This window comes from Hakea prostrata, chromosome 1, assembly GCF_041222555.1.
Source record: "Hakea prostrata isolate BN-2017 chromosome 1, UWA_Hpros_2, whole genome shotgun sequence".
NCBI lineage: Eukaryota > Viridiplantae > Streptophyta > Magnoliopsida > Proteales > Proteaceae > Hakea > Hakea prostrata.
This window is the reverse complement of record NC_142600.1, coordinates 28,872,253-28,897,625: the sequence shown is the minus strand read 5'-3', so window position 1 is coordinate 28,897,625 and position 25,373 is coordinate 28,872,253. Positions and strand designations below refer to the sequence as shown.

General features: G+C 40.6%; 1 pseudogene; it reads right to left on the bottom strand.

The window, feature by feature from the left end:
* Positions 1–17,965: 17,965 nt before the first annotated feature.
* Positions 17,966–24,860, bottom strand: LOC149028640 (F-box protein MAX2 homolog A pseudogene; annotated as a pseudogene).
* Between the last annotated feature and the right edge of the window lie 513 nt (positions 24,861–25,373).

Genomic DNA, 25,373 nt, shown 5'->3' with positions numbered 1-25,373 from the left:
CCCTCCGGTAAGCGACCAATACACTTTGAGCATAATCTTGTGTAGCTTTTGCACGAGACCTCATTCGGTTCATCATCTAACTTTGCCATCGGAGGCGGCTGCCCGGCACACAAGCCGGCCCGCATCTAACCTTTCTTGCAGGACTCATCGTCCGGGATCGGGGGGGGGGGGGGGGGGGGGGGGGGGGAGAAATGGGGGGGCGGGGGGGGGGGGGCCCAAAAAAAAGGGGGGGGGGGGAGGGGGGGGGGGGGGGGGGGAAGGAGGGGGGGGGGGGGGGGGGGGGGGGGGGGGCCCCCCACCCCCCCCGGGGGGTGTGCGGTTCGGGACAATGCTCCCATCACCGGTGGACATTCAGTGCATATTGGCCAATAACTGGCTAATATTAATCGAGGCTCGGGCAACCTGTCCAAAGGAAAAATAACCGATGATATATATTAGGTCATTAGAAAGACCCCGTTCGCTGAAGCAATAGCCGAATATCAATTTCCTTATAATTTCCGGTTACCAACTTTTTCTTCATTCAACGGTTCGAGAGATCCTATCGTTCACATTAGTTACTACCAACAAACTATGGTTGTGGCTGGTAATTCAGATGAAATCCTTTGCAGGGTGTTTGGTTCATCTTTGACCGGAGCAGCACAAAAGTGGTTCTCGAATCTTCCCTCGGGAAGGATCATGGACTTTGAGGAGTTAGCACGAAAATTCATCGGTCGATTCCAAAGTGGAATTCAGATCAAGAAGACCAAGGAAACCTTGTTCACTATTAGGCAAGGAAAAAGCAAATTGATTCGAGAATACCTGAAAAAGATTCAACAAGGTCACAATGGAAATCAAGAATCTAGATGAACAGGTAGCTAAAACTGTTTTGTTCACTAGACTCACCAATCAGAGACTCTTGGAGTTATTACTTCAAGACATGCCTACCACCTATGCTGAACTTGTGCAAAGGTGTCAAAAGTAGGCAGAGGTAACAAAGATTCTGGACGCACGTCAATGAGACACGAAGGCCTCTACAAAAGAGCAAAAAGCTCCCGAGAAAAAGCAAAAGCCCAAACAACATGCTTGGGATCGAGTTGGAAGGCCCCGTACGGCGTGGCAATAGAGGTCTGCTGATCAAAGCAAGTATACACCCTTGAATACTCCTCGGTCAGACATCCTGAATATCATCAAGGGACAAAATATCCTAAAATGGCTGCCTAAGGTCTCAGCAAAGCCTAGGGAGCGAAATATGGAGAGGTATTGCCGTTTTCATCAGGATTACGGTCACTATACCAATGATTGTAGGCATCTGAAGGCCGATATCGAGAGATTAATATCTCAAGGTCACCTTACCGGTTTCGTCAAGGGGAGACAGACAGAATCACGAGTTATTGGTGATAAAAGGGAGCGTTCGGTAAGTCGAGAGCGGCGGACCGAAGCTCCTAAATCTAAAAAAGGCAAGGAAGTGTTCGATGCCACCTAATCACCCATATTGACGATATTCAGAGGACTCAAGCCTAAGTTGCTCCGAAAGCTGAAGGCCAAATCTAAATTTATTGGAAATGGAACGCATAAGCGAAAAAGACCGAATGGTGAGGCTTCGATCACCTTCGGTGAAGAGGACTAGAGAGGCATCTGTATGCCTCATGATAACGCCATAGTCATCAAGGTGGAGATTGCACGCTGGAAGGTGCACAGAGTGCTAGTTGACACAGGGTTTGCTGCAGACCTTTTGTCTTATAAAGCTTATCAAAAATTTAAAATTGAGGAGGATCTAATGGTATCATCTACACATCTTTATGGCTTTGCCGGGTCGTCAGCTATAGCTGAAGGATCAGTACAACTGGATCTGTCAGTTGGTAGCTTCCCTAAAGAGGTCACTATTCGGGTGAACTTCCTGGTGGTTCGGGAACTTCTGGCTTACAACGTCATTCTTGGCAGGCCATCCTTATCAAAGTTAGGTGCTATAGTTTCGACAAAACACCTGAAGATAAAATTCCCTACTAACATGGGAATCGGTCAGGTTTCCTCTAACCAAAGAATTTCTCGACAGTGCTACGTAGTGTATCTGAAAGACAAGGAAGGCCCGAAGAAGGCCATGGCATTGCCAATAGAGATACGTGATGATCGGGATGAGGAAGAAATGCAAAGACCCGAGCTGGTAGAAAAGTTGGAGCGAATCTAGCTGGATCTCGACAATGAAAAGAGAACCACTCACATCTGATCGGAGCAGCTGGAGGAATTCAAAACAAAACTGAAGCTATTCCTTCGGGAAAATAGAGATGTGTTCGCATGGTCAGCGGATGACATGCTAGGAATAGATCGACAGGTGGCAGAGCACAAGCTTTGGATAGATCCAAAGGTAAAACCGGTTATCCAGAAGAGGAGAAACTTCTCGATAGAAAAGCACGAGGCCATCAGGGGTGAAGTCGAAAAGTTGAAGAGTTCAGGATTCATTGAATCCATCGAATGCCCAACCTGGTTGGCCAATGTGGTGATGGTCAAGAAGACGAATGGAAAATGGAGGATGTGTACAGATTACACAGATCTCAACAAAGCCTGGCTGAAAGACTGTAATCCGCTGCCCCGGATAGATCTTTTAATAGATACCACCGCTGGATATGAAACGTTAAGTTTCATGGATGCATATTTGGGGCACAACCAGATCCTCATGAATCAAGAGGATGAAAAGTTTACTGCTTTCATGACCGATCGTGAAAGCTTCTATTATAAAGTCATGTTGTTCGGCCTGAAGAACGCAGGGGCTACTTATTAGAGGGAGGTAAACAAAATATTCAAGGATCTGATCGGGAGAAACATGTAAGCATACGTCGATGATATGTTGGAAAAAAGCACAGCCAGATCAAAGCATATTGAAGATTTGGCAGAAGTATTTTCGGTACTCCGGAAATACCAAATGAAATTGATCCCAGAAAAATGCGCCTTCAATGTATCATCAGGGAAATTTTTAGGTTTCATGGTTTCTCAAAGAGGTATCGAGGCTAACCCGGCCAAAATACAAGCTTTGATTAACATGGAATCTCCCAGGACCGTTCGGGATGTGCAATGCCTAACGGGAAGAGTAGTTGCGTTGAACCGATTCATCTCGCAGTCGGGAGAGAAATGCCTCCTTTTTTTCAAAGCACTCAAGGATTTGAGTGGCAGTAGGGAGGCTAAATGGTCAGAAGAATGCCAAAAGGTGTTCAAAAATCTGAAGGAAACACTTGGCAAACCATCGCTTTTATCCCGACCAGAGAAGGATACAATTATTTCGGAGAAATCAAGAGAAGAATTCTACTTAACTTTTGTTTATGGGGACCCTATTAGAAATCATAGAGGGAAGGTGTGGGAGATTCTTACTAACATTAGAGCACAAAGAAGGAAGAGTGGGCTTGCATGGGCAACTTTAACTCTATTCTTACATTGGAGGGAGAAGCAAGGGGGTAGGAAACATAGCAGAGATGACTAGTCGGGTTTTGGTAGGATGCTGGACCAATGTGGATTCATTGATTGCATATCACATGGTCCTCTCTACACCTGGACTAATCGTCGCAAAGGGGGAGCTTGCATCAAAAGTAGGCTTGACAGAGCTTTGATTAATGATCCTTGGAATCATAGATTTCCTGATATGGTGGTGAAGGTGCATTCTGTAGTAGGTTCAAGTCATCTTTCGATATCAATAGATACTAAGGGGCCAAACCGGAGGGAACCAAGCCTTTTAGATTTGAAATGATGTGGTCCCTTAATGAAGATTGCAAGAAGGTTGCAACTGATGTGTGGAGTACCCCCACAATGGGTTCAAGAGGTGATAAATTAATGCAGAGAACTCTCAATTGCAAGAAAAAATTTCTAGAATGGAATAGGAAAGCTTTTGGCCAAGTGGAACAGAAAATTCAAACATACTTGAAGGAACTTGAATACCTACAAGATGCATTTCCAACTCCTAAAGTGCAGGCCAGAGAAGAAGAAATTCGGGATTTACTAAGGGTAGAATTTTAGAAAGAAGAAATCAAATGGCTTCAAAAATCCGATCTGCACTGGGCAAAGGAAGGGGATAAGAATACACGTTTCTTTCACTCTTCTACTATTTAGAGACGTAAATCTAATAAGATTGTTAAGCTCAAATTGGAGTTTGGGGAGTGGATAGAGTCTTCGAAGGAAATTAGGGAGGAAGTGCAAAGAAGATATGGTGATATTTTCAAATCTGAACATGTGGACGAGGAAGCTTTGAATTTGGTCATGACAGCAATTTCAACTAGTGTTGATGAAGGGATGAACAACCATTTATGCAAGAGTCCCGACGAGGAAGCTTTATGGGGGATGGCTACACTCAAGAGTCCAGGCCCAAGTGGCCTATCTCCAGGGTTCTTTCAGAGGCTATGGAAACTGGTGAAAACTGACCTTTGCCATTTTGTTGCTAAATATTTTATTACTGGTAATTTACCTACTGTTGCAAATGTTACTTTTGTTTGTTTAATTCCTAAATTGGATCAACCTGAACAAGTGGACCACTTTAGGCCAGTCTCACTTTGTAATGTTGTCACAAAGGTTATTAGCAAAGTAACGACATCAAGGCTTAAGGTGTACTTGGACTCTATCATTTCCTATCCTCAATCAGCTTTCATTCCCAATCGCCTCATTTCAGACAACGTTCTGATAGCTCATGAGGCATTCCATTATATAAAGCACAAGACAAAAGGGAAGAAGAGGTTCATGGCAATGAAATTGCATATGCAGAAAGCATATGATAGAATGGAGTGGCCATTCATTCAAAAGCTAATGCAAGCTTTGGGTTTCTGTGAGAAATGGGTCAAGTTGACTATGGGTCTTGTTACATCAGTTTCTTATCAAGTGTTGATTAATGGAGCTCCTCATGAAAGAATTATTCCATCTAGAGGTATCAAGCAAGGAGGCCTGTTATCTCCAGCAATTTTTGTCCTCTGTTCTCAAGCACTTTTAGCTATACTTCTCGAAGTTGAACAAACTCGGTTGGTGAAAGGAATGAAGGTTAGGATCAGGTCAAAACCTCTCTCTCATCTTCTGTTTGCAGATTATAGCCTAATTTTTTATGAAGTGAAATTGGAGGAGATCCACAATCTCAAAGCTTGTTTGGACTTCTACTGTAAAGCAAGTGGGCAAAGCATCAACTTGGAGAAATCTTGCCTAACATTTAGTTCATGTACACCTTCAAAAATAAAAAGGAGGTTCTCCCGTATATTAAAGATAAAGTATGGCGATGGGCCGAAGAAATATCTTGGTTTTCCAATTCAGTTCGGGACCTCAAAGGCGGATCTTTTCAAAGAACTAACAGAGAAGACATGCAATGCAATACAAGGGTAGAAGGGTAAACTACTATCACATACGGGGAAAGAAGTATTGATAAAGTCTATGGCCCTCTCCTTAAATTCATATGCAGCTTCACATTTCAAACTACCTAGCTCTCACCATGAAAAGATTAAACAAGCAATCACACACTTATTTTGGAATGGGGAGGGAGAGAAGAACAAAATGTGTTGGATAGATTGGGATAAGCTCTGCAGATCGAAGGAAAAAGGTGGCCTAGGTTTAAGAGACCCAACTATACAAAATAAAGCTCTTCTAACCAAGCTTGCTTGGAGACTGTGGAACAATCCTACCTCCTTTTGGGCTGAATTCTTTGAGAGTCTTTATTTCCCTTATAGCTCTTTTTCGAAAGCAAAGAAGAATGCCAATGCTTCCTGGGCATGGAAAAGGGCTATTAAAAGGAAGAAAATACCTGATGGAAGGCTTGGTGTGGGTGGTTGGGAAAGGAGATAAAATTCACATATGGAGAGATAAATGGATATTGTCGCATACTGAGAAGTGGATAAAGCACTCGGAGTATCAATCGGATGCATATACTTGGGTGGCTGACTTAATAGATGCTAGCACAAGGTGTTGGAAGGAGGATTTGATCAGGTCTGTTTCACCAAGAAGATGCTATGCTATCCTAAGTATATCATTAAGTGTGTTCCCTCAAGAGCATAGTCAGATTCGGGGAGAGACAAGAAATGGGGTGTTTACTTCTAAATCAGCATATCATATGATCAAGAATCGGATGGATACTACTCTAGTGGGTAGGACAGATGAGCTATGCAAAGAAACCTGGAAAAAGATTTGGAGCTGTGATTTAGAACCAAAGGTGAGAAGTTTTATGTGGAGAGCGTGTGTGGGTGGTGTCTCATCTACTTAAAATTTGGTTCGTAGACAGATTAATATTGACCCTAGGTGCTAGCGTTGTGGTGGAGACCTTGAATCTATTGTTCACATTTTGTTTGAATGTGATTTCGCTAGAGCAGCGTGGCATGCCTCCCCTCTCGGGTACCATCCCCCAAATGAACCAAAGCTCCATTGTTTTATTAAAAGCTGGAGATCTCTTGGTAAGGAGAAAAAGAGCTCTAAGGAGTTGGCGAGCTTGGCATCATACTTGTGCTAGAATATCTGGAAGGACAGAAACAAGTTTACGTTCGATGGGTCATCAGTGCAGCCTAATGCACTGACATTTAGAGCAGTGAAGGAATGCGAGACTTTCCTACAAGCCAAACAACTCAGCCTCACGTCAAGCCCAAGTGAAGTGGTCCAGATGAGAAAAGTGGATCAGAGGCCCAAGTGGAGGACCCCAGTGGAACCTTACTTCAAGCTAAACTCATATGCGAGTCTTAACTCTAATGGGTCCGGAGGCTCATCTTGTAGCTTTTGACCTAGTCTGTTTTGGTGATGTCTTGCTAGGGGAGGCCTTAGCAATGAGAGAGGGTCTAATCTTGGCCATTGGTGAAGGGATTGACTGCATTGTTGCTGAGTCTGATAACTTGGAACTCATAAATCCCATTAATGTAGGTGCGCCAGCAGCCTTAGTAGCAAGAGAGGTTGTATCGAACATTACCCAATTGGGTATGTCCTTTGTGGACTGTATGACTGCTAGGAAGGCCATGTTTGTTTCGGGGAGGACGTTTTGAAAGCCCAATGTTTGTTCCCGCCATTCTCAATAGAAGTTTGTTTACCCAAAGGAGGAAAAAAAAAAAAAAAAAAAAAAAAAAAAGAAAAAGAAATTAAGAAAGAAAGAAAGAAGAAGAAGAAGAAAGAAAGAAGAAAGAAAGAAGAAGAAGAAAGAAGAGGTTGAGAACCTTGCTTTGTTAGAAGTTCTATCCTCCCCACCCACACCCAACCACAACACCCCTGCTGGAATGTATTCTATCCAATCTGCTGTGAGCAATGGTTGAATGTTGTCCTTTGAAAGTGGCATAATTCTGGACAAATTAGAAAACCTTGTTATCCCAAAATTGTGGCATGTCTATGGTCTTGCTTTCCGGTTATTTGTTTACCAATTAAAATCCATATTTAAGACAAAGAAATGTGTCCATATTTTGGGTACTAGAGCATGTAAAACCCGTGAGTGTGAGTCACATTCAACTCTAAAATTAGGATTCACATCGTTTGTAATTTTTTGTTTCTTTAATGAGGAGCTTTTTATATTGTTTAGGTACATCCTTTGTAGCTCTTGTCTCACAACATGATATTTTCAAGATCTAACAATTTTAATCAAAGTCATAGATCTCTCTCAATTCATTTCTAAGTGATTTTTTGCTTGGCTCAATTACAACAGCTTGTGGGTCTCAGTATTAGTGTACTTATTCGTAAGCTTTCGTCCTCCTCACTGGCAACCATGGCTAAGGGTACCCCTACAAGTGTTAGAATGTAATGTACGATTTTATATGGGTTTCGTTAACATATTGCATTTGTAAGATAATGTAGCATAGCAAGGAAGACCCCAAATGGCAGGCAAGTGATATGAGAACAATTGGTCTAAATTTATAAATGATCTATGCATTAATAGGGTGATAATCATTTATGTGATTGTTCGATCCTACGAACTCAGTCTGTGCAGAAGTCTACAACAGCAAATTTTAGATTTTCATGGGTTTGGCCTCTATTCTGGGTGTTTTTATAGTGAACTAGAAATCATATACAAGAGAAAATTGGAGTTAGTTGATGAGCAACTTTGATTTGGTTTTGAAATTCAGTCTTTGCTCTTTAACAAGTGCTTGATTGACTTAGATGGGCAAAGCATGAAGTTCATGTTTAAAATAAAACACCACACATCTTCACTTGATGGTCTCACCACCATCATCCCTCTTGCCCACCACAATCACCCAGGGCCCTTATCCCTTGCCTCAGCCATTGTTTTAGCTTGTGCCTTGTACATTTTCGCATCAAGTTCATGTTTAAAGAACTCTTCCTCCTTCTCTATGCTCCTCTTCCTGTAGCCTCCATAAGTGACTGGAAGGAAGCAGCTAAGGAGAGTAAAAGGAATCAATCTCCTGCTCATGTTTTGCAAAGGTGGCAGTAGAAAGTGCCATTTAAGTGGATTAATCCAATGTCTGACATAGCCAACTGGTTGTTCTTAAAATTTACCATTCCATTTATTATCTTCATTTTCTCTCTCTTGTTATGAAGTAATGTTGTGTTGAAATATATTTGGAGACAAAAGGAGATGAAAGTGATATACTAGAAACACAAATTTCAGGTAACAGACAGACGTTGGTGGCCAAAGCACACCACACTTGTAACCAGGTGGCACTATATATCATTTCTTTCTCAGAACTAAAAGGTTTCCCAGACAGGTTCTCTTTTATCCGCCTCCACCTTTCTGCTTTCAAATTTGTCTTTTCCCTACTGGTTTTGAGTTATGTTATATGGGAAGGATTGTGGGCCAATGCCTATAGTAAAAAGTGAAAAGAAAATTCTCCAGATCAGTGTTTCATCTCCTTGATAGAAACTGATACCTGGAAGAGAAAGATATTCTTGTATTTCCTACACTTGTATAGCCTTCCGTGCATCCATATATTCGTACGTACTTGACCCTGTATAAGAAACAAAAACCATGACAATCAAGTTAGCCTAGTCTCAGATCAATCATAATATGTTGAAGATAAGGAAGGAGAACTGATCATGCTGGCAATACTCCCAACAACTGATATCAGGTATTCCTGTGTTTGAGGATAAATCAGTAACCTCATAACATTTGAGTGGAAATCAATTTTGTAGCACAGAAAATATGTACATCACAAATGGTAACAGCAATGGGTTCCCAGGTAGGGGACACCAAAATTAATCGATTATTCCGACTAAGCCATGGCTTAGCTTTATCCAATCTCATGCTCAGCAGGTGTCTTCCACTGAGTCAATAGGCTTACAGATGCATCTACACTTATGGATTCAGAGACAGTACTTGCAGATATGTAGGCTATGTTAGTTCTCTATAAATGTTTAAATTTCTATAGCCAAACAAAGGCTATGCCTAGGGATCCATCAGCCTACACCCACTCAGGATTTTTGGGTCGTAACTACCACCTCCACCTCACATCTCATGAGAATGGTGTGTACATATATATGTGGTCTCATTCCACCAGAAATTGCCAACAAATTAGTTACTCAGACCCCATACATGCTGTAAAAGGGAGAAAGAGAGAGAGAGAGCTGTTAGCCATGAATTCGTCTACTGTATGTTCAAATTCAAGGAGTTTCCCTGAAAGAGAAGAAGAGCATTCTCTATTATCTTACAGCCAAAAAAGACACAGATGAGCACAGAAAGTTGATTCACAGTATCAAGGTTGGACTTGCACTGGTTCTGGTTTCACTCTTCTATCTCCCTGATCCTCTTTTCGAACAAGTTGGAGCCAATGTCATGTGGGCCATCATGTACATAGTGGTTGTTTTTGAGTTCTATGCAGCTTCCTATAACTTTGTCATAATTTTTTCTTGTTAGACTCACACATTTTGGTTTGCAGAGACTAATGGAAAAATTAGAGGAGTTTGTCAACCATAGCTTGCTTTTAAATGAACTGAGGAACTACTCCACCGTGGAATTGTTACAGCTCTAGGAAGTATCTTTGGGGGTTCTGCAGCAATTCTTACTCAAAACCTTGGCAAGGTTGGCCAGGCTAGTGCAATTGGCATATCCATATTCATCTCTGGTATGGTTTTTGAATTTGACAATAAAGTTCTGGTGTCTGCAACCTCAAAGCCCTCTGGTAACAATACTAAATGTTACATTGGCTATAATTCCAAACAATGTTGTTAGTTAACGTGTTGTTGAATCAGAATGTGCTCAAAACTCTAATGCAGCACTTTGAAATGTTAGTCCTCAAACAAGTTTTTATCTATTCCAGGGGATTTGGAGTCTGATGTGAATCTTTTAGAAACCAATCAACTGTGAAGTCAAGAATATTGAAATTATTATTATCTAGGTTTGAACCTTAACCTAGTGCTTGATGTGCTTTCCACTAAGTTTGTAGCTAGTTCTTTTCTTGTCTAAATTACATCAGCTTCCCCCTATCAGATATACTGGTACGATGTAGACTACTACTAATTTGTATTTCTTATCTTTCTCCAATCTAAAGAACCAGTTTCTGAATAAATCATCCAGGTGCTGCTGCTACAGACACTCAGCTGGTTCCAAGCATAAAGAAGAGATACGACCATGGAGCCATGATTTTCATCCTAACATTCAACCTAGTTGTAGTCTCAGGAGTGCCTGAGGAGGTCATCAAGATAGGCCTTGACCGTCTCTCAGCAATTGGTATGGGATTTTCTGTTTGTGTGTCAGTAAGCTTACTCATCTTCCCTGTATGGGCTAGTGATGAACTTCATTGTTCTACAGCTTCAAAGGTCAATAAACTTGCTTGTTCCATTGAAGGTTAGTTTTCTTGGTTTTGGGCAAACATGATAAACAATGAAAAAAGTATAAACTATAAACAACTTCTTTGTTAATTTCTAGAATTGACAGCAAACAAGAACAGATTATAAGAATATCAGCTTTTGAATCCTAGGGCAGATAAAAACTCTAAAAATAGATCCAAGGGGGGAGGGGGAGAGAAGAAGCTTATTCAGTCTGCAACTTCATGGCTCATCTTATTGTAGGATTCATTGAAGAGTCCTTCAAAGGAACTGATGAAAAGATGGATAATCATACTAAAACCAGTTTCAATGCTTACAAATCAGTGATGCACTCAAAGTCCACAGATGAATCATTGGTAAGTAGTAACTGAACTAAGAATTTTCAAACTAGATGGACTATTATTCAACAGCAGTCTCTTATAATCTGGATGTTATTTTACATGGAATCAGAAACTTTTTTAATTCAACCACTATAACTGAGTAGATGCTTTTCCTCATAATTAAACTTCTATTTAAAACAAAGGAAACAAGTGACAGTGTGACAACCTCCATAATTCTAATTCGGGATCCATATTGTAGGTCCGAGTACCCGAAGGTCCAGCTGGATTAAGTTGTGGAGTATCCAGATTGAAGTCCATGATTCATACCCTGAGTCCATGGATTTGGATTCTGCTAATGAAGAACCTGTCATACTGGGAATTCAAAGAAGAACTTGTAGAAACCCTGATGGACTGAAAAAGTGGATCACCATTCGGAGTCAAGGTGTGTTAGAAGATGTCTGGAATCAAGGTAAGAACACCTCCACATGTTGTATAGGGTTAGGTTTGAGTTGGGGATCAACCTGTTGAGCAAAGCACCCAAGTACTAAAAAGTACCAGGAGACGGTTGCTTAAGGCGGTTGATTGACCAATCAACCCCCCAAGCGACCGCCAAATCTGCTTGTGGGATTTTAAACCCTAACTAACCCCATTCTTCTATATATAGCCAATTCAACCTTTTTACTCAGTATTATATTCACGATTATAGTTGAAGACGGTTAGGAGGTAGAAAACACGTGCTGGAAGGTGAGAGGAGCGTGATTTGTGAAAAAGATCCAATCATTTATCAGTTTTGCGATTCAAGTGAAGATAAGTGATCCCACACTCTCTATATTCTTTCATCATCTCTTTGAATTGTGTGGATCCATCCTCTTTAATGGTGTGGATCTATCCTCTTTAATGGATTGGTAGTGAGTTAATTGTATTGGTTCTATTCCCCATCAGTGATCTTGATTAGATCATGTCCAAAAATGGATCCTTGCATCCAAATAAAGGACAAATCTGATTGAAGGAGATGATGTGAATATTGAATCATTAAAATTATAGGGTTTTGTTTCGTGCTTGTGTTGTAGGCTCCTTAAGGACGAAATTCAGATTTAGATCACCCTAAAATCGGATTACAATTGGAAGATCAAAAGTCAGAATTTTGGACTTAGAAGTAGTCTGGAACAGGGGCAATCGCTTATGGTGGTCGTTTGGCCAACCAACCGCCACAGTAACACTGTGAAGTTGGTTATTGCTCTGATTTGACTCATGTACTTAATATAACTTTGTAATCTATATTTAGGTGATCTCTGATGTATACTGGAATTGTTGTGGGTGATGTCTAATTGCAATTTCATTAGTTTTTACATAGCTACAAGTAAGGACACACTCTTATATATATGCGATAATATGCTCTATGATGAACTGTTTGATTTCTTACATGTATCATTGCTCTTATAACTTGTTGTAGTAGTATGATTCAATGTTTAGTAGTCGAATATATACTGTGATTAATGTTTATATGTATTTTCATTACTTTGTGGTATAGAATGAATGATTATGTTATAATGGTTGGTGTTGTGATGGAAGGGTATCCATATTGGGTATCCATTGTTTGGGATATCAGAAGGTTGTGGTATGGGACACTGCCTACTGATGCCCCCAGCACTATCATGATTGCTGGATGACATACTTACAGGGTCCAGATTGCATGGCATGCTACTACCCTTTCGGTAGGGGAATTGAAGTCAAATGACTCGTGAAAATAGTGACATGACTCTGTTTCATCCTACAACAATAACCATCCGTGTGGAGATTCAGTGGTCCATTGTTGATCATGCATTGGTAGGGTTGCATATGTTAGAGTTTGGGCTCATGGACATCCAAGGAGTGGCCAGGAGTCGTGAGGGGTCATGAGAGCATCCACCCCAATAATATGTGGATGACCATAGGGTTAGGGAATGGAGTCCAACAGTGGTAGCCAATTCGTGAGGGTTCTCATTCCTAGGTAAGGAAGGATACTGAACCGAGTTGGTTGGTGCCATAAGGGAAGTATCTAGACTACATGTAGTATGTTATCGTATGACCTTGCATTGGATTAAAAACCTCGACATGCACCAATACTCATACTAATGGTTATGGTGAGAGAGTGTGAACCTAAACCCTAACCATGGTTGATTGACGAGGACTGAACCCCTTTGCCCGAGATCCCAACAGAAGTAACCAGTCTGTGAGGCATCAGAGTGACTAGACCTATCCAGATGAGGGCTGGTATTATATCTTAAAGCATGTCTGCCATATAAAAACTTGCATAGTTAGATTCTAGCTGCATTCATATGCTTGAATATCATTATTTATCTATGTGTTTTACCTTGATACACTGTTGATATGTATGTGAGATTTGTTTCCTTAATAAGTTCGTCAGAACTCATTCATTTTCTTTGTATGTTGTATTATATTATACAGATGGGTATACAGGACCAGGAGAAATTCTGTATGATTGGAGTAACTCCTATGAAGAGGTTGTGGCAGCGTCAGTGGGAGATGGAGATGTATGTCATGAAGCCTTCTACGGATGCTTGAAGTGCTCTTATAACACCCATTGACGGCAGAAGGAGACAGATAACTTGACACTTTGAAAAGTTAGTGGAGAAGAGCTGGATGGCTCCCTTCATTGTTAAGTTAGAAGAGAAGGCCCTCGCCCAAGAACGAGCTAAAAGAATAAAACTGAACTAATTTAATTTTTGCTTCCATTGAACTCGATAAACTTTGGAACTTAGTACTTTGATTCATCTTTAGAGTATTTGGACTCATGTAATACCTTTCATTTGATTATTTGAATTTGTTCTTTCTTATGATTATTATTGCTTGGATTTTTATTATTGATAATAAAACCGTGGATCTTGTGACGGATCGCACCCACGAGTTGTCGGACGGGACCGATACCGGCGAGTGGGGTGTGACAGACAGTGCCACCGTCCTTATTTCTCAAGCCAACTTTGCAAGGTGGGAACCATGGCATAGACAGTTTGGATTCTCCTATCCATGGCAAAAGTACCTGCAAACTAGAGATTCACTTAGAGACTTGGCTGCCTCCAGTCTATCGCTAAACAGGTGTCTTCAGTCTCATCAATAGGCATGATATTACTTCTCTGAGCTTTATCTGAATTAATAACATGAGATCAACCACACACCAAAAAAAAAAAAAAGGATTGTTAAACATGCCATAAATAATTTCTCATAAAAAGGTAAAATAAGAAAGCAGTTCATAACTTAATGAAACAAAGATATTGCTTTTATAAACTAAACCAAGGTAAAGTCATAGGATTTTCAATCAAATTCAGTGACCAAAGACGCTTCAATCTTGTCTAGAAGACCAACACAAATTTCCTGAGAATCCCAACATCAGCCAAATTTGTAGTTTTCCAATGTTTTGCATGTATGACCTCAGTATTTCAATACGAAGAGGGAAAGAAAAGAAACAATAACCACATTTTCTAGTTTTTTATTGCCAGTAATATAAAAGTTAAAATAAACTATCAAGAACAGTTTTTGCTTGTTTATGATACCGATGGCTTTGAAGCCTGTAAACCAGAATTTGTTCAACCATGAGGCTTCTGTGGCTGATCCAGACAGCTCAAAACTTGGGGGACAAGCTGCATTAGCCACTCTTTGATAATGCTCAACAAATAATAAAGACTCATATTTTTTTATTCAATTTTTTTCATAGGGTAGACTAAGAAGGGCATACTTTTTGCCACATGGCATACTTCAAAATTGAGGACCTCGTGGAAAAGTTTTGGGCCTCAAAGTTGCTAGAGGCTAAGGTAATTTTCCACAGGTCAAGAGTTAGATGGTAAGAGCAAGACAAGAGAAAGGACACAGTTTCTCTCCACCCAAGTGAAGAGATATTCTCTTCAACCACTGGATCTGATCTGATCCTCTGATTGAAAATGGAGGAATTTTCAACATGAACCCAACACCTCTATGATTTTAGGTATGAGTATTGGATCATCCAATCCATACCAATATTGGTAATATACCAAAATTAGGGAGAACAAAATGTAATAAGAAATCCCCAGATCAATGGCACAGAGGAATTTACTATCTGCAATGTAATTCACATGTGTTAAAACTCTGAATCGTCCCTGTAATCTCTAGCAACCACCCACTGCCCCTTTGGTAATTCCCACCGTCCAATGTAATTTCACACTCTCAATTGCTCTGGAACTGCAAAATAGAATTGAACAAGCTCCATTTACAAGAAGAGATGTCTGCCAGCAGTAGTAGTAGCAGCAAAGTTGCAGCTGTCAAGACTTGAACTTGGTCAAGCTGTACTTCCTTACATGCTCAAAATGTTAGCGGATGATGATGGTTTTGTAATGACAGGCATCATATATCTGCTGATGGAGATGGTGCAGGGGGTGGAAAAACTGGCAGATTATGCAGGTTTTCCTTCTCAACAGCTCAAGCATGTGGTTTATGACAATAATATTAATGGAAGCCAGTTTTGGCATCATTATTATATCAGCAAATAGGAAGAATTGCAATGGAAAGTGGGGAAAATTTGGTATTCAGGAGTGCATCATGCATGGCCAACATAATCATTAATTATATTAAGGGAAAAAAATCACAATGTTTATTTATAACATGGACATCAGTTCTAAGTAACGTTTCCCTTTATTTCAATATTATATTTCCTCTATCTTCCATGACCTTCTATAAAAATTAAGAAAAGCACCCTTTTACCATCACAGAATACACTCTGGAGAAGGCCTAAAACTTAACATATCACATTTCTTGAAAATGAGGTACATTGGTGCACATTTTCACATCTAGATTTCCTTTGGAGGAACCTGCATTTGGACTTGTGAAACATGTCCCCTAACAGCTATCTGACTCAGTATCCCATATTTTTCTTTTAATTTGATATACATGTTTCAACCAGTGAGTTGCAAACTATAGAACTTATATAGAAGAGTAGGGATCCACAATGGCATACAAAATTTGAAGTTCCTATAAAGAATCTGTCGCATTCTTTCTGAGAGTCAAGAATCTTTTAACAAAGGATGAGAAACATGTTCCTGAAGACTCTGTTTAGTCCAGGTGGTTGTTTCATCATCTTTGTTGAAACTAGTGGTATGATATCACATTTTGTGCTTTATTGTTTGATTTAATTTTCAACCTCTATATTCTATGCAGTGTCTATATTGCTGAAGTGGACAGGGACATATGAAAGACCAACTACTCAGCAGCCGAACAGCCACACTGGTTTCAGACAGTAGGGATACTGAGAAGGTCCTCACAAAAAATATATCTGAAGGACACACCAAGGTCCACGAATCATAAGCTAATTGACTATTTCATAGAATAAAGCACGGGCACCATCCTACCAAATTAAGACTGCCTTCAACAACAACAACAACAACAAAAAGGCCTAAATGGGATGGACAACATGGAACCTTGCCTTCCAATCAGCTCTATTTGAGTCATCCTAGATAAAAGGCCTAACCATGCATACCCTTTCTCACCACTTCTCCTGAGGATATCTTAAATCTGCCCTCTAGCTCTTCTAGTTCCTTTGGTGTGGATTAAATCACTTCTTTATACAAGGGCATTTAAAGGCCTCCGTTAAACGTGGTCATGCCACCTCAATTGATTTTCTCATAGCTAATCAATTATTGGTGCCACTCCCAAACCAATTTGAATATGATCATCTCCTACCTTATCCCTTCCTAGTTTTGCCACTCTCTACGTTAGCATCCTCATTTCTGCCACATTGAATTTATCTATATGATATTTCTTAACAGCCCAGCACTTAACACAATGAACCATAGTTGGTTATATGATGGTCCTATAAATTTTCCTTTGAGCTTTAAAGGAATACATCGATCACACAAGACCCAAATGCACCTCTCCACTATGTGCACCCTATTTTAGTTCTTTGGAAAAACCATCCTCTGTATGATACAACAAAAACAACAACAACAACAACAATAAGAAGAAGCAACCTTGTCCCAACTAAATGGGGTCGGCTACATAGATTCTTACCTTCTAGTCAACTTTGTTTGAGGCCATGCTAGATACAAAGCCTAAGCTATACATATCCTTCCTCACCACTTCTCATGAGGTTATCTTAGGTCTGCCGCTAGCTATTCTAATTCCTTCAATCTGAATTATATCACTTCTCCATGCAAGGGCATTTACATGCCTATGCTGAACATGGACATGCCATCTCAAATGACTTTCTCATAGCTTATCACTCATCAGAACTACTCCAAGACCAGCTCTAAAAACCATCCTCTGTATCACCTTCTTTACTTATGATTGAGTGAAGGTGATATAGGGGATGATTTTTATTCCACCTCAAACGACTTTCTCATAGGTTGTCACTTATTGGAACTACTCCCAGACCAGCTCTAAAAACCATCCTCTATATCACCTTCTTTATTGATGATTGATTGAAGGTGATATAGAGGATGATTTTTATTTATACTGCCTTCACAAATCATAAAAATAATAATCTCCGAAAATTTTACTTCGTAAAGACTGACTTACAGCTTACCTTTAATTGTTCAAAGAGACACCTTCAGTAACTCACGACCTGAGCAATTTCTACTCGTTCCTTTGAAGGACATTCAATGGCCTCAACAAGATTCAGCAAAAAACCATCAGCACCATGCTTTGCCAACAGAGAAACTGCCACAGGAAGGTTAGCATACATTCCCAATGGTATACTCTGCAATTTAGAAACAACACATTTGAGATGATGAGTTACAATAATGCCCCAATCACCAGCATGACCTAGAATCCTCTTGTGCACATAATACATGGCAAAAGCCTGAAAATCAAGCAACAGACAGCAAGCCCAATGCTCTAGCATGGTAATGTTCAAGTGGAAGAGTATCTATTTGCAATTTAAATGGAGGTCCAGGAAATGTAGGGATCACAAAGATACCAGATTCCTGCCAAAAGGGGGGAAAAAAGCAATTATTAAGGCATGAAGAGGCACAACAGGACAAGAGGTGGGGCGTAGCACATGACTCCTTCAACTTGCTTGTGAGAGAAATTTGTGAACAGCATGTAGATTCCACTTTGAACAAAATTTCCACAAGAAATTTATGTATGACCAAATGAAGGAAGCTGTAGAATAATGTACCAAGCAATGCAGAGTTCTATTTGTTTCAGTTTTCAGGGGTTTAGCAGGTTGAGCTCATCATGCAAAGATGACAGATTGCTAAGCCACTGTAAGTGTTGCATTATTTACAAGAATGCAGATTAAATTCACTCCCAAACCCAATTTAGAGAGCCTACCCCTTTCAAATGGCCACATAAATATAAGAATACTAAGATAAAGCCCCAATATTAATAGGGAAGTCATCAACAGGATTTGCATCATGGTACCCAAGGTGTAGTTCAACATGAGTTCTAAATGGGGGATGGTCAACATATCATCCACAGTCTTGATGTAATCAGTCCATGTTCAAATTGAGCCGAACATCCTGCTAAGCTAACAAAAGTTGTGAATCCTTTACCTATTTTAGAATGCCTTTTTCTTCAGAAAAGCAATAAACAGAATAAAAAAGATTTGTTTTCACTTCAAAACTGAATATAAAATATAGAAAAACCTAAACTACTTTAGTTAATTAAATAAATAACATGTCAACACAATAAAGTTTCATTTATTCATCCAAAAAAAATTAATTTTTATTTACTAAACTAAAAATAAAGAAGTATCCACAGGTAAGCAGTACCTCAATAAAGGAAGTAAGAGCAGTACAGACTCCAGCCTAGCTTCATTAGAGATGTCAATATTTTCACAAGTTGTCTTAAGGTTTCTTGTATCCGTTCTGATATTCCTGACCTAAATCAGGTTTAACTGAATTGATCATCCATTCTTCATGGTTATTTCTGAACTCATACCTGCATTTCTAAATTACAGTATCTCTCATTTCTGGTGAATACAACTGAAGGAAAGAAGAAAAAAAAAACTGTCTCTTTTGTCAATATTTTCACTACTTGTATTAAGGTTTCTTGTATCCGTTCTGATATTCCTGACCTAAATCAGGTTTAACTGAATCGATCATCCATTCTTCATGGTTATTTCTGAACTCATACCTGCATTTCAATATTACAATCTCTCTCATTTCTGGTGATTACAACTGAAGAAAAGAAAAACAAAAAAAACTGTCTCTTTTATCACACATCATTGCAATTCTATTCAGGATCTGTACCTCTGAAGATACCTCAAGGCATTTGAAAGGGCACTCAATGATGGTAAGTCATACTCCATTTGATCATTGCCTTTAACCAAAAAATGCTTCAAACTTGGAACTTTATCCTTAACATAATCACTGAGGTTTGTATGCCTAACAATTGACCTAAAATGAACAGATAAAGATGTAAAATATTACACATCACCATTAAGACAGATGTGGGAAAATACCATTGAAAGGACTACAAACCATATGACAAATTACAGATGTTTTGGAGTCTATCTCTTTGTGTACAGATGTTTGAGAGCTCGATTGAGGACCATTATACTGTCCAAATATTGACTCAGGTGCAATTCAAGGAGATGCAGTGGAGGTCTCAGATGGCTGGTTTTCGCAAAGAAATTGTACACAGATAATTTACAGATGGCTCTGGAATGCTGCAACACTAAGGGGGTTGAGGGTGCTTATTGTAGAGCTCAGATGGAAGGTTCCTAGCTGCAAAATCCAGTGTTTTTTCCGCAACTTCAGCAGCCCAAGTGGAGCTTGAACCTATACTTCTAGCAATTAGTCTAGGCTTTAAGAGTGTTGTAATATTTTCTGATTGTAAAGATGCTGTCCAAGCCTTAAATGGGCATGTCAATTCTCTGAACTGGCTCTGTAGCAGCATTTCTGAGACTAGGCTGTCATTATCTTGTCATTTAATGCTGTACTATTCAGGTTTGTTCATGGGAGTGGCAACCTCTATGCAGATTTTCTTTCTAAAGGAGCTCATGTTTTGATCCTTTGCTTTGTCTCATGTCTGGTGGCTGTCTCCACCTCCATTTGTGTTAAACCCTTCTCTGTTGTCCTCTACACATGTTGCTCTAGAGTTCTTAATATAAGTATGTTGACAAAAAAATATCTCCCATTATTGACTCGACTCAAGTGAATTGGTTGAGTCAAACTGATGAATGTCCTTTTTTTTTTTCCTTCTTTTTTTGAATTGAATTGACAAATAAAGTTTACTAAAAATAATTTTAACCATCATATTTTCACTCTTAGTATAGTTTTCTTCATGGACAATTCAAAACTCTTGACACAATTTAGCAAACTAATTTAATCTGCCTATCACTAAAAATTTCATAACCAAAGTCATTCAAGCAGCAACACAGTCAACCCAACCACTTATCATAAGCTACTTGTGGAAATTGACTTTTACATGAGTTTCAAAATATTTCTAGAATCACTTCTGGGTCAGCTTTCCACAGAATCTGAGAAATGTACCTACACCCCTCTTCAAAAATACAATTGGAAAATGAATCTCATTTTCCTCCACCACATTCCACTTCCCCCAACTTCTCCTACAAAGTTACTCCATTGCACTATCTCACATTCACTCATTAACCAAAGATAACCTACTTGCTGAGAAAAATCTCAGCTCCATGGTCACACATATCACATTTTTACTTGTCTGACAAAGCAGTGGAAGAAACTGTTCTGTCCTTAGGACTTCAGTCAGAATGATTAGAAAATACCTCTCACACATCAGATCTGCCAGACAACTCCAACCACTTAATCAATTAGTCCTGATGACCATGCAATGATTTTTATTCAAAAAGGGTTTATTTTTATGTAAGGAACACAGTTGGCTCATCATTGATGATCACAACCACACTTGGCTAACCTATTCAGTAAACAAAATTCTGAGAGAAAAATAAAATTTGACACACGAATTGACAAGGGGAAGGGGGGAACAGAAGAAATAAATTTGAATACAGAGGAAATTTTGAAAACAGAGGAAGTCAGACATCCGTCAAGATCAATGACAATAAAATCAGAACATAAGCAAAAACGAAAAATATAGCCATTTGAATGAAGAACTTGATATTTTCCCTCAGGCTTGATGATGTTACCTCTCTGCAACCACAAGAAATCTACTTCATGAGCATTAGGAAGCAAATGTAAGAAGAAGCATAATAGGAAATGGGAAGACAAAAAGAGAACAGTTTCAGTTACATTTTAAGGGTTACGATCTACAGAGTGAAGGAACATACCTTGCAATACGCTGAGAAAGTCAGAAGAAGGGCAAGCTCTGATGAGTAAGCCAACAAATTCCCATTCTTGGTCTAACAGCCTGTAGGTGAAAATGGAGACTGGGGGCCAGAAGGTATTGGTGTACTCCTATGAAGAGATTGCACAGGGAAAGGGGGTCTAGACATCTCTAAGATCCTCCCACTCCTAGGTTTAACCTTTTATCAAGGGCATATGGAGATTTCTATCTACACTATCTGGTGGAATATATACCATTGTTGAGTGAGGTTCAGGATCAGTGGCTAGGTAGCTGCAAGAGTCAGAAGGTGATGCTCAACTCTGTATGCATTTAATCAGGAGAGTTAAGCTTAAGCTAGTTTGGCTGTAAATTTTTCTTATTTCATTGTGAGTTTTTCTAACTTGGTTACTGATTAATAACTGTATTTGCTTCTGTTGTTGAATATTATGTCTTGTATATTTTTAATGTAGCTAATCTGTTTGTCATCAATAAAATTAGGGATGCAAAATCAATGCTTGCTTCTTATATAAAAATCAATTACATGTTAGCAAATATGAAATATCATGTACCATTGTTGAGACATATCAGCAAATTAACAGGAAATGAAAAGAAAAAGGTTTTGACAGTAAATATGAGGTTGATATAGATACAAACAGACGCTAAAGCAGAAAGGAGAAGAGGGGTGGTCGAGGGAGAAGTATTAACAAAGCCCCCGCTTTTAGTTTACATTGGACAATGAGCTTTGTTCCTGGAGGCTACAGATTGCATACATGAGGAGGTTATTCATAATTCATCTCCCATCATGAAGGAAATTATGTGTCCATGAAGCAATCAAAGAAAACAGAATGTAAAGGTAGTCATGGCTTCCCTCCCTTCAAGACCGAACAAATACCAATCTTATATAGATCAGGAAAACTGTCTCTAGGTCGAAAGAAATAAATTCTCACCCTTCACCCAAAACACATTAATTTGATACAGGTACCTCTCCCATGAAAGCAACCAAACGGTTCCTTAAATTGAGAGAGGAATAAAACTCAGTCAGGCACCATACGACTATTCAAAGCAGCTTCAAAGCGATTGCATGAATCAATACGCATTTCTGTACTGGTATCGTTTTCTGGGGCAGGATAATAATCTTCTCTGAGTTGGAAATCCCTCAGATTTCGCATCTTGTCGAACATCATCGTCATGAAGTGTTCATGAGTTGTGCCATGGATGAAGAGCTTCCTCAGTTTGAGACACTGAGCAAGCAACCCAACAGCAGGCAGAGAGAGTCCCCTCTGGTTAATTTCCCTATCTAGTGGAGGCCAGTAATCAAGCTCACTGAGGTTCAAATTCCCAATCCCCAACAAGTAAAACCGCTCCCACTCGCTCAAATCCGCTCGTCCACTCGGAGCAGTGAGTGCGTAGCCTATTGCGTCTCCACAGTCAAGCTGCATCTTCGTTAGCTCAGGATAGCATGCAAGCGAGCGAAGACCAAATCCTGTTGAAGCAGGTGATTTCGCTCGACTATCACCTTCAACCCTGATCTTTATCTCCTCTAAAATTGGACAGCTCTCAAGCCCTGCCGTGGCCAAGGGTTCAAGCAACTCACCGACTTCAATCCAGAGGGAGAGGTAGCGCAGCTTGTCCCAAGTTTTGCACCGGAACCCACCACTGCCATTGGTCAGAAAATCGTAGCAGTACTCTTCATCTGTGGAGTATCTGCATATCTTCTTCTTTTTGTTAATGCTGGGTTGTTCTTTGAGGTAGCTGGATCTACAATTGGAACCGACACGCTCCAACCCTTCAGCCATATTTGACGTACTAGGTTCCTCATTCAAATCAAAATCATGTTCCTGAAAGGCCAGTGCTTGTTCTGAGGATGAGTTTCCCAAACCAGAACTAGAACCAGAACCAGAACCAGAGCACTGCCTGAGGCTGTCGTCCCACACACAATCAATGTGTAGTCGCTGGATTCGTTCCCGGACAGGCTCCAGGGCTCGCAGTGAACTCGCCGCATCAAGGTGTTTGCAGCAAGTAATTTTCACATCCACTAGGGTTCGCCGCAACATGCCAACGAAGCTCTTCATTCCCGCTTCGGTAATGTTCCTGCATCCTTGAAGCTCAAATTTAGCCAGTCTTGGACAACCCCTGGAGATGGCGATTAAGCTGGCATCGGAAAGGTCAGCGGAATTCTTGATGGACAAGGCTTCCAGACCAGCTCCGCAAAGAGCAACGCCATCGAGCCGAGTTCCAATGGCTCTGCAGGTCCCATGGAATTGACCCACCTTCAGGGATCTAAGATTGGGGCATTTGGAACCCAGTAACTCCAGAGCTGGTCCGGCGTCCCTGACATTGTAGCAGATATCGAGGTTGAGTTCCTGAATCAAGGGAAGGCAAGAGACCAGGTCCTCAAGCGCAACACGGCTGATCCTCGCATCTTCCTGGGTGAATCCATCGTCTTCCGGATTGGCTCTGGCATTGGCTAGAGTGGAGTAATCGACAAGGTGGAGGACATTCAGAAGAGGGCAATGGGTGGCTAAAGCCAGCACCGCCTCATCTCCGACGGAATCAAAGTACCTAGGGTGGAAGACACAGGGGGCTAAGAAATGGGTTAGCTTGGGGCAGGCATTGGAGATTGCGAGAAGCTCCTGCGACTTGTATCCCCCTGTAAAGGACAAGGATTGGCTAAGAAGGTTGAGCCTGGTGAGGGAACCCGCTACAGATGGGTATTGGTGGAGAGCAGCAGGGATATCTTCAGTCCAGCAGTAGAAGTGAGAAAGATCAAGGGAGGAAAGAGAAGGGCAGGCCTGAAACAATGGAAAAAAGTCAGTGCCGGGAGGGGAATGAGAAGGGCGTTGGTGCCATCGCACAAGCTTGACACAGCTGAGGTTGGGCCAGCGAGAGGCAAGGTGGAGGAGTGTCTCACGGGTGCGACGAGCGTAAACAGTGAGAGAGGTAACAGAGGGAAAGGAGAGAGAGAGCTTCTCAGCAAGGAGCTTGAAAGTAGGGGAGAGATCAGAGAGTGAATGACCCCAGGGAGAGATCAAAGAGAGGTCGAGGTTGGTGACGGCGTTGAAGCAATCTGGGATCAAGAAAGGGTCTTGAACGTTGCCTCGAAGGGTCAAGGAGGTGCGAGTCTGGCGCTCCAGCAGCATCCATCTGCAGCACACTAGCGACATGGAATTGCGGGTTCTGATGTCTTCTATCAGAGAGAATACGTTCGACAATATCACATCTGGGAGGTCATGGATTCCTGCCATGGATGGTGAATGATGAATGATGAATGATGAATCCTTCCCCCACTCCACTGATTTCTTTCTCCAGAAATTAAGGAGCTTCCAGACGCTAGCTTCTCTCTTCTCGATCTCTCTCCCTCCCTACCTGTAAGCAGTTTGTGGGTATGCCACCAAATCCTGTAGGAGATAAGATCATATATATGTGAGGAAGCAGAGCACAGAACACACAGAATCCAGAGAAGCAGATCAAAGAGCAGAGGAAGGTTCAGCCGGAGAAGACGAAGAACAAGCACACAACCACGACGCAAAAATTCAAGAGAACGAGAGGGAGAAGCAAAGCGAAGCAGAAGACGAAGAGCAGCAGCGAACGGTGAAGGACCGAACTGCTCCTGATACCATCTCAGGATGAACGAATGGAATGAAACTCTAAGTGTATCCTCTGTCTGAGAATAATGTATATATATAGTGTATAAAGTATTACATACACTATACGATATAGAAGAGTAAAATACATAATACCATACACTACTCCCTAAGAGAGAATGAGAGACCCACGGATCCCGGGGCAGGAAATTTATCCCGTCTATTTCCTTGTTAGAAATGAACATGATATTGGTTCGGGTGGGGTGGGACGGGGGCAGTGTAAGAAAGACCCACATATTGGTACGCCTAGTGGACGGTTTAGCTAGGGATGGTACACAATCAATATATGCTAGGTCATCAAGATTATTATTTGTCTTAAAAGGTGTTCTATATTAACTTAGGGACTATCTATGCATACTATTGAAAATGATCAACAAAAAATAAAGGTGTAAATGGATAACCGAAATTCGCTTCCTAATTTACATCTGTATCCGTTTAGAGTGCGAACGACAAAGCTCCCTCTGAGGATGTAATCAAGATGCGCGCAAGCTTGCCTAGATGAACCTCA